Here is an 11,207-nt window from a genome sequence, read left to right as displayed (position 1 = left end):
TTAATTTGTTTTGCTCCTCCATTTTTTGCTCTTTAAACTAGGACTTGGAGGACTAGTGAAAAAGTACTAGTTCTTCTTCTACTAGTTCTTCTCCTAAGACTTGAAGACATATGGAGTGAATAAATGCTAACGGGTTTCTACAAAGGGACTGTCCCCCAAGCTACATCTACTTTCCCCATACCCCTTTCATCCTGATTCAAGCTTAGAGGAAGGTAATGACAGAAACTAGTATTTTTAAAATCCAAAGGCAGGGGATATTTGCTGCCTCTCTCAAGTAAAGCCCAGAGAAGGAAGCAAGTACCCCATAGTGGGAATGGCTCCATGGTCCTGGTTAGATCTCATTGAGGTTCCCCTATGACTCTAGCAAGATGTGGAGATAATAACATAATTTCTATGTTCCAAAAGACAGCATGAGAGTGATAAAGGGTTATCACAATACTAGGAATACCAGGTACCAACAGAGAGTAGAATAGATCCCAGAGACCTAGGAAAACATAAGAAATACTGAACACTGAGCTGCATCCTAGAGGCACTCGGTCACGTGCAAGCCTTGACTTACTCATAACAAAAACAGAACATCTCAGCAGATTATCAGTGGATGATAAATTCTGTCACCTAATTATCACAAAAACATTATGGAATACAGAACTATAATTCAAACTTAGAATTCTCTAGCTTCATATGATGATATCATAATAATTCTACTATTTGAACTCCAACTCATTTCTATGTTGGTTGATTGAGTAGAAGAATGAATAAAATTGAATGAATTTTTCTATAGAGCAAATTAAAGATTCTAATTAATTTCAACTCAGTTTGTAAGTGATTTGACAGAAATTTGATTTTGGAGGTAATACAATAGTTTAGTTCTTATTTGAATTCCTATCAGGTAGATGCTTTTCAGCTTTGTTAGGAGGGATGCATTTCTTCTGACCCAGTTCTCTTCTGAGGAAATTATGACCACCTTGTATCACCTATGACTCCATCAAAATTCCCACTTACGTTATAGTTGGTAATGCATATCTCCAATTAGCTTCCAGTATCCACATAGAACTATCCTTAAAATCTTTCTATAAAATATCAAAGCTCAACTTTGTATATGCAAGTCAATTTAATCAAGGTTATATGTTTGTAGTTATATTAAAGAAAAATTACTTGTGTTTTAGAATTATAAGAGACAAGTAACACAGGATTATTTATAACAAAGCCAGAAGCAATTGTCTTCCTGGAATGTTTTTATCGGAGGGAGGCAAGCTGTTTTTCCTCTGAGGAAACCCATAATCATGCAATAAACACAGTGCCACTTGACTAATGATTTAAGTGCATTTGAAAACAATGCATTACTCTTAGAGATCTTCTTACGTTCTTAATTTTTTAAAGATATTACCTTGAAAAGTTGACATTTAAATAAATATTCTTATCTTTATATACTTTCATCTTAGGTCTGTTTCTAATATGCTCTTGCATTGCCCCAGGGCAAGGCATCCACTCTGTTCTAATGCAACATTGTATCATCAAAACATTACCTCTATTATACAGAAGGTGAAGCCGAGGCTTTAGAATTTTCCTTTTCAAAAATAAACTTTGCTCACTGACAATATGTTATCTCATAAATTTAAAAGTGTATTCATTGGGGCACCTGGGTTGCTCAATCGGTTAAGTGTCTAGCTCTTGATTTTCACTCAGGTCATGATCTCGTGGTTCATGAGATTGAGCCCCACGTCTGGCTCTGCACTGATGGCATGGGGCCTGTTTGCATTCTCTCTTTCCCCCTTTTTCGGCCCTCCCCTGCTCATGCTCTGTCTCTCTCTCTCTCTCTCTCTCTCTCAAAATAAACAAACAAAAAATTTAAAACAATTATTTTAAAAGTGTGCTCATTATATTTTAAAATAATTATAAATTTATATCAATTATAGTTTAATTTTTTTTAAGTTATATTTTAGTTTTGAGAGAAAGAACATGAACAGGGAAGGGGAAGAGAGAGAAAAAGAGACATATTCCCAAGCAGGCTCCATGCTGCCAGTGCAGAGCCCGATGCGAGGCTTGATCTCACAAAAAATGAGATCATGACTTGAGCTGAAATCAAGAGTCGGAAACTCAACCAGCTGAGCCACCCAGGCGCCCTCTATATCAATTACAGGGTTTTTGTTTTGTTTTGTTTTTTGTTTTTTAACATTTATTTATTTTTGAGACAGAGAGAGAGAGCATGAATGGGGGAGGGTCAGAGAGAGGGAGACACAGAATCTGAAGCAGGCTCCAGGCTCTGAGCTGTCAGCACAGAGCCCGACACGGGGCTCGAACTCACAAACTGCGAGATCATGACCTGAGCCAAAGTCAAATGCTCAACCAACTGAGCCACCCAGGCGCCCCTCAATTACAGTTTTAAGACAAAACCATATGCTAATTATTTCCACATGTGCATAGAAAATTCTACAGAACTCAAACGGAAGTCTCATCCATACAGTGAACTGCCATAATCTTACAAAGTATATTTGTTCTTCAAGTACTTCTCTTATATTCTGCACAATGCGTAACCAATATAGGACTATCAAAAATATTAGTTTCACCTCTGTCCACTACATAGTTAAGCATGTACATTTATGGCCAAGAAGAAGATGCAGGAACAAGTTGGTTTTTGTTACAGAGAAAAGCAGAAGAGCCATGCAAGATGCATGACAAGAAGACCTGAGACACGAACTGACAAAGTGTGAAATGTAACAGGGAAAAAGATAGGAGTTTTGACATAAATGACAACCCATTTCTCACTTACCTCTGATGCCTCAGGCTTCAAATCAGAGGAAAGATTTTGTAGCATGGAGAATCAGCGGGGGCTACAATCCAGTGTGGCTATCATCCAACAGAAGTGATGGGATAAAAAAAATAAATCAAAGATTAAGGGATTAGTATTTAATACCAGCTGATTAAAGACAGAGAAATACCACATGCACTAAGCTTCTTTTTCTATTAAATAACACATAAGTGATTTGTTATTTAATAGTTGTCTTTTTTTTATCATTCAACTTTTGTTTTAATGGGTCTCAAGATTCTGTCTTGACCAAGAATTTTCGTCAAGTTGTTTCTATTAAAAGGTACTGATTTTAAAAACTAATAACTTAAAATGACCACACACACACACACACACACACACACACACACACACACACAAACAAATGGTCCACAGAACCTTCTCCTTTCCTTCTGAAGGCTCTATAACATATTGTGATCGTTCACAGTCTTTTACTTTAAACTTAAATGGCTAATTGACACAAACAGTTCTGAGACCTTTCTCCCTCCATTGATTAAGCCTGGGGTAGCAGATATTGGAGACAACATTCATCCAACCTTCTGAGCTCTTTAGGCAGGCTTGGTGCCCTTGCCAGCTCCAGCTGCCTTGTTGTCCCCTGCTTTGATGACACCCACAGTGACTATCTCATGTCACAAACAGTAAAACAGCCCAGAGGAGACAGGTAGAGAAGCTCTCAACATGCATAGGCTTGCCAGGAACCATGTCAAAGATGGCATCATCACCAGATTTCAAGAACTTGGGGCCATCTTCCAGTTTATTCCAAAAACGAGGATCAATCTTCTCCTTCAGCTCAGCAAACATGCAAGATTTGTGAGCTGCAGGACAACCCGGCACAGGTGCATATCCAGCACTGATTTGGCCCGGACAGTTCAGGACAATCACCTGAGCCATGAAGCCAGCCGCTTCATTGGTGGGTCATTTTTGCTGTCACCAGCTACATTGCCACAATAAACATCTTCGACAGATACATTCTTGACACTGAAGCACACACTGTCCCCAAAAGAGCCTCACTCAAAGCTCCATGGTTACTTTCAACAGACTTTACTTCAGTTGTAATAAAGGTGGCCACCATTCTAGGTTTAAGAACACCGGTGTCCACTCAGCCCACAGGGACAATATCAATGCAATTTTGCAGATGTCCTGGAGGGGCAGACACAAGGGCTTGTCAGTTGGATGAGTTGGTGACAGAATGCAATTCAAAGCTTCAAGCAGCATGGTTCCACTAGCACTGCCATCCTTACAGGTGACTTTCTATCCCTTGGACCAAAGCATGTTAGCACTTAGCTCCAGCATGTTGTCACCATTCCAACCAGAAACTGGCACAAATACTACTGTGTGACGGTTGTAACCAATTTTCTTAACGTAGCTGCCGACTTCCTTAATGAATTCCTTGTATATTTTCTGGCAGTAGAGTGGCTCACTGCAATCCATTTGGTTAACACCAACAATGAGTTGTTGCACACGGAGTGTGTAAGCCAGAAGGGCATGCTCATGGGTCTGCCCATTCTTGGAGATACTGGCTTAAAATTCACGAACACCAGCAGCAACAATCAGGACAGCACAGCCAGCCTAGAGGTGCCTGTAATCACATTTTTGATAGAAAGTGTCTGTGTCTTGGGGCATCGGTGATGGTCACAAAACACTTGCCGGTCTTGAATTTCCACAGAGAGCTATCAGTGGTGATACTGCATTCAGCTTTCAGTTTATCCAAGACACAGGCAAGCTCAAAGGAGCCCTTTCTTACCTCAACAGCCTCCTTCTTGAATTTTTGGATAGTTTGTCAAGCCCACCACATTTATAGATCAGATGACCAGTAGTGGTAGACTTGCCCAAGTCTCCATGTCTAATGACAATGATGTTGATATGATTCCTTTCCCTTCCCGTTTTGGTGTAGGTTTACAAGTGGTTTTCATGACACCTGTGTTCTGCCAGCAAACCCACTGTGACAAAGTAAGAGCTGTATTTTATTTCTCACTGAATGCATGTAATGAAATTCTCATATTTGACCCACCCAGGATACTCATATAACAAAAATAGTTACCAGTTCTCATACATTTGGACAGGAAGAAATTTTTCCCTCAAAATCAATTTCTATCAAATTAAGAAGATGCATGTGACAAAGTGGCTTTTAACATTCTCCTCAGTTTGACTAAACTCAAGGCTTCTTCCTGACCAAAGGAACTTCCCTTTTTGTAGAGCATTTATTTTGGAAAACTGATAACTGTGAATTATTTCCCTGTCCCTTTGAGATATACGCAAATCTTTTTTTTTTAAATCATCTTGCCAGTTTTATGACCCAAGATTATCAAGTATCTGGAAGCAATTCCTGTAATCACCAAGAAAAATTAGAGCCTGTATCACACATCTCTGTTAAGAAAGCAGGAGCCTAGGTTCAGTGGGTGCCAGTTAGCAAGGCTACTCACACAGAAAATCATTTGCAAACTCAGGAAAAATTCAATGTGGTGGACACATTCCATTAGTCAACCTCCTCTATCTGTATTAGCTCACCTTAGTGCTAAAAACAGAGAGAGAGAGAGAGAGAGAGACAGAGAGAGACAGAGAGAGAGAGAGAGAGAGAGAGAGAGAGAACACAACCTTGCAACTTTTGTTTCAATGGAACTGAGTCACACTGAGTTCTGGCCTCTTTCCACTATTGCAATATTCTTGAATAAAGCCTTCCTTGCCAGTTTAACTTTGCCCAGTGTAATGTTTGTTTTGACATATGCATCTACATTTTGCATCCTCATAAGAAAACACAGCCATCATCCATTCATCATTCCTTGATTCAGAACTCACATTTATTCATTAATCTGGTACATGCAAGAGTCTTTCGAGTGTTGGGATAAAAAAATGAAATATCATCGCTCCTTATATTTTAATGGCCAGAAATCTTAAAATTCTATTTGTAAAGTGTATGTTGGAAGTAAAGATTCCTTTGGGAGAAAAAGGCTTTACCCAATCTGGAGCTTCATGATTTACTCAGGAGTTTTTCATTTGTTTATTTTTTATTTATTTATCTTGTTTGATTGTTTGATTCTGCTATTTATCTTCCCTGAGCCAGAATCCTGAAAAAGGACCCAGACTCTCTTAACAAAGCTACAAACAGAAATTTCAGAAGGCTGGGTTTTTTTTACAATGATTTTGGTGTCAGGAGAAGAGTTTTATTCACTTCTTTTTGTGGTCGTTGAATTATTTGCTTCATTTATATTCCTTTCAGCTATGAGCATGCAAATGCAAAGCTGAATAGGTGCTTTGTCTTTCTGCTCATCCCTTGTTAGAGAGGGAAATCTACTTTAAACTTTATGTGTAAGTGGCTGATGGAACAGCAGTGTGCTACCCCCAGAGATGTCAGCCACATGACCCTATAGTCCTTCATACTGGTTTGGGAGGAGGCAAAGGGACCATTGTTTTGAATTTGATACAACTATACAATTAGATCCTGTCCACTAGAGCCTAAACTTTACCTCTAGGGTATATACCTAAGCCATCATATTGTACCACCAGTTAGTAAAATAACAACTCAACTCTCTTAGAGAAGGAACAGAAGTACTTTGAAGAATGTGGCAGACATCAGACAGGTATACAAAGTGAGAGTACTTTCCAGGTGGTTTTTTTTCCTGAAGATGGTATTATCTAGAATGAATATTTGACTTGGTAAAGTACATTCATTATGACACTAATTCTAGAATAAGAAGCCACTTACCCTTTCCAAAGCCATGAGGAGAAAAATCTGCTACAATCAACCTATTAATGACAGCTATTTAATAATGTTAAGCACTAACTCAAGAACTAAAGATAGATTTTGACAGAACTCTGAAGTAAATCTACTACCCTGTATCCATGTGTTTTTATTTTGAAAGGATGAAATGAAATCTGCTGAAGAGGCCAGAGAAATGGAGAGAAATTGGAGTCACATGCCCTGATGTGTGACTCAGTAACTGAAAAGTAAAAAGTATAACTTCAGTGGAATCTATGAAACAGATCAAAACTTCTGGAAGAAAGCATGAGAAAGAAGTAAAAGACAAAGGCCATTTACCCAGTTAAGAGTCTAATAAGGTTAAGGATGAGAGAAACCACCTCCTGTGCACATTCTGATTATGTAGAACTTCTGGCTCAGCTCGGAGAGAACCAAAGCACACATGAAAAAAACACTAAATGAAAAATTGCTGAGACCTAGCAGTTTTATGTTGCCAATTAAAAAAAAAAAAGTGTTTACTTATCTATTTTGAGAGAGAGAGAAAGAGAGAGAGAGAGCGCACACATGAGCTGGGGGGCACAGAGAGAGGGGAGAGAATCCCAACCAGGCTCTGCACTGTCAGCACAGAGCCTGACACAGGGCTCCATCTCATGACTGACTGTGAGATCATTACCTGAGCCGAAATCAAAAGTCAGATGCTTAACTGACTGAACCATCCAGGAGCCCTGGATTTTTTTTTTTTTTACATGTAAAGAAGAGAAGCACACTATGAGTATGAAAAGATGTTCATCGTAGAATTGTTATTTTTAATAACTAAAAGCTCTAAATTACCTAAATATTCAAAAAGAGAATGACTAGGTAAATAATAGTTTAGTTATAATAAAAGAGAATATTAAGCAGATATTCAAAATCATGTTTAAAAACTTAATGACATAGAAATATCCAACCTAATTTTAGGAGACAAAAGCAGTAGGCAAAATACAATTTATGCTAATCACAAGTATATATAATATTACTTATATGTACATATAGATAAATATTAAAATTTGTGCTAAAAGCGAAATATTATCCTTCCCTAGGTAAGGAGATTATGTATTTTTTTTTTTCTTCTTACATATCTTTTCTACTTCAAATTCCTTGCACAAAAAAAACACTGTTTTTGCAATCAGAAAACAATCTTCACAAATTAAAAGCTATAAATTTCTGAGACTAAAATTTTGCTCTACATGTAAGGTAACCAGTCAGCTTGCCACAGCTTCACAGGTGTTGTCAAAGGCAAAGGTATTTATTACTCTTGACCCAGCAGCATGAGCCTCGTATCCACATTGGTCTCCTTGCCCCCAAGTCCCACAGGGGTAGGGCAGAAGATGCAGTTTAGGACCAGGGACCCAGAGTTTATGAAATCTAGATCTCTGGAAGCTTCTAGCAAACCTGTCTCCAAAGGGAGACATTATCTTTATCATGCCCTTCAGGTAACAAATCTGTCCTCTGCACCAAAGGGAGATACTGTCTCTGTCTTTGAAAGCTGTTAGCTATAAAAACATCTTTGAAAAGATAGTTTGGAGCAGAACTATCAATGCCTCTTGATAAAATAATTGTGCAGAAATACAAGAGACACCTCGGAGGTATGTGCCCCACGACAAAACACATTTGCAAACTCAGTATCTACTATTTTTTTTTTATTCTAAACCTCTTTGTAAAGGAAACAGTGTCTCCAAGACCTTATATTTACAATTACTGATACTGCCATCATGCTCCCCTTGCCCTGAGTCTGCTTATCGAGTTCATCATAGGACAGCATTAGAACTCACTTTAAAGACCTACTAAGAACCTATAGCCCTGATTCCCACTTGTGACACTGCATTTCACTGCTAAAAAAACATAGGCTTGTCCTTTGGTTCTTATGCGTAGTTTCCAGTATCTATCACTCCCCAAAGGAATCTGTGGCAGAGGTTATAGAACTCACACTACGAGGGGAAATCTTCCTACCCACCCTGATGTGTGATGGGGCCACTTTGGGTAACCAGCTCATTTCAGCCAGTCAGAACCCAAAGATACAAAATACATTTCCAATACCACTAAGATATATTCTGAGATGACTGCTCTTATCCATAAAATAAATGAAAATATGTTGTTAGACAAAATAAATTTTCTGATGCTGGTTCACACAGATACAGCATGCCCGTCTCCAACAAATCAGAATCTCCTATTGGTCAAATGGAGTCCACTGATACCGGAGTCACTAAATCACCATTCTTTCTGGCATTCAGGAAGTTGAAGTCCTCCTGAATTCTTGGACCTGTGTGTCTTTATTTTCTCTTTTTTCGAGAAAGAGATCAAAGTTAAGGTACCAGGAATGACACAGGCGAAAGTCACACCACCTACCCTAACTGTAATTTTGAAAAATCACTCAGACTCTGTGATTTCTCTTTTTCTTACTACCACCATGTCTAACTTTGCCAGTATCCTATTTGAAGGAAAAAAAAAAAAAAGATCTACAAAAGTAGCTAGAATTCCTAGAAAAGTCTAAGCAGAACTTCAATTTCCTCACAAAAAATAAATAAATAAAAACTGTAAATAGGTGAACACATGTTAACTTGAGGGGTGAGTGGGAATCCTTTCACTGTTTCAAGTCATATCATCACACTGTACACTTTAAATATATCGTATAATTCTATTTATCAATTATACCTCAATAAAGCTGGGGCGGGGAGAAAGAAAAGCCTCTCTAGTCTGTCTAGAAAAGTTCATAAATAAAATTAAAATACTAAAATCATACAGCTTCTCTAAAATGTTCATGGCACCTAGTGATTTCTTGAAAAGGCAAGTAACAATTTACTATGATGGTAACTTGTAGGATTTGCAAACACCAATGTCTGAGAACAAAGAAGAGAATTAGTATGGTCTATGCTGATTATGAATTAGCTTTTCTCATGTTTCTGTTCATATCTCCTATTAAATAAATGCTTTGGTTTAAATCCAATTAAAGATTTTATTGGTCCACAAAGCTCTCCTTTTCCCCAATCTATTATACTATCAATGGTTAAATAAATAAATAAAACGCTACACTATGAACAATGGTAGGAATATTGGTGAGTTAAAAAAATGCTATATTTTTCATGCTGACATTTATGAAAAGTCAATAAAAATGTTAGAGAACAGAAGTAGACAATCATGTCCTTTTTTTCTTTCTTTGTCAATAGTGTAAATAGGCCCATATTTTATAAATATTTTTGTGTCCTACTTCATTTCACTTAGCCTGAACATTTTCCAATGTCATTACAAAGCTTTATTGTAACCAATTATTCAGAAGTAATATAACTTATTTAACTATTCACTTTTGGGCACTAGTTATTTTCTTATGTTTCACACTTACAAAAAATAGCTGCCTATTTTTTCTGTTACCGATATTCTAGATCATAAATTGGAGACATGTTATTTCCTAAGCTAGATTCCAAGAAGCAGATTACTCTATTACTAAAGGATGGGGTCATTTCTAAGGCTCTAGACACCCTACTGCCAAATTGCCATCCAATATGTTGAATCTATTTGCACTTCTTTTGTGCTGCATGGGAATTTTCATCCCACTGGAGTCTTCTCAGAGCTCATCACTAAAATATTAGAAGAAAAATATTTTGTTTTTGTTAATGTTTGTTTGTTTGTTTATGTTATTTACATTTATTCATTTTTGAGCAACAGAGAGGGACAGAGCACAAGTGGGGTAGGGGCAGAGAGAGAGAGGGAGACACAGAATCCAAAGCAGGCTCCAGGCTCCAAGTTGTCAACAACGTGGGGCTCGAACTCACAAACTGTGAGATCATGACCTGAGCTAAAGTCAGACAATTAACTGAGTGAGCCACCCAGGCGCCCCAAATGTTTATTTATTTTTGAGACAGAGAGACAGAGCGTGAGCGGTGAAGGGGCAGACAGAGAGGGAGACACAGAATCTGAAGCAGGCTCCAAGCTCTGAGCTGTCAGCACATTCATTTTGGTTTTAATTTATATTTCTTTACTGAGAATTAAAATTAAACTTTTTTTCTCTCATAAAAATGTACCATTCGTATTCCTTCTTCAGCAACTTCTTAGTCTTTTATGATTGCAAAGGCTTTTTCAATCTCTATTTTACTCTCCTGTTCAGAGTGGTTAAGCTAAAAATCTGTATTTTTCTCTAGTCCCTTAATGTGAATTGGGTTGTACCCATCAGAAAGCATGAGTTCTGATGGAAGTGGAGGTTGATGCCACCTCTCTGCTGTGGTACCAGCAGACTAGTGGCTTCCAGAGCATGTAGATATTGGCAGTGCCCATTTTCCAAATTCTGTTGTCTACTCACCAGCTTCATCAATGTGGAGCACTTGTGACATCAACAGCAAAGTTTCTAGGAGAGCAAAATTGGGATCCTGGCCATTCTCAAGACATATTTTTGGCCCTTTTGTCATAAATTACTTAACCATATGTGCATGGGTTTGGTTCTAGGCTCTCTATTCTACTCTGTTGACCTATGTGTCTCTTTTTATGCCAATACCATACTGTTTTAATTACTATAACTTTGTAATATGGTTTGAAATCAGGGACCATGGTACCTCTAGTATTGTTCTTTCTCAAGATTGCTTTGGCTATTTAGGTTGTGTGTGTGTGTGTGTGTGTGTGTGTGTGTGTGTGTTGCTATACAAATTTAGAATTACTTATCTATTGTTTTGAAAAATG

General features: G+C 37.9%; 1 pseudogene; it reads right to left on the bottom strand.

The window, feature by feature from the left end:
- Positions 1–3,425: 3,425 nt before the first annotated feature.
- The window catches only part of LOC124506014 (elongation factor 1-alpha 1-like), a 119,469-nt pseudogene continuing 111,687 nt past the window's right edge, over positions 3,426–11,207 (bottom strand).

This window comes from Lynx rufus, unplaced genomic scaffold (genome assembly GCF_022079265.1).
Source record: "Lynx rufus isolate CCGP_SWC_20201006 ecotype Redwood Valley unplaced genomic scaffold, mLynRuf1.p SCAF_9, whole genome shotgun sequence".
Classification (NCBI taxonomy): Eukaryota; Metazoa; Chordata; class Mammalia; order Carnivora; family Felidae; genus Lynx; species Lynx rufus.
This window is presented reverse-complemented; position numbering and strand designations above follow the sequence as displayed.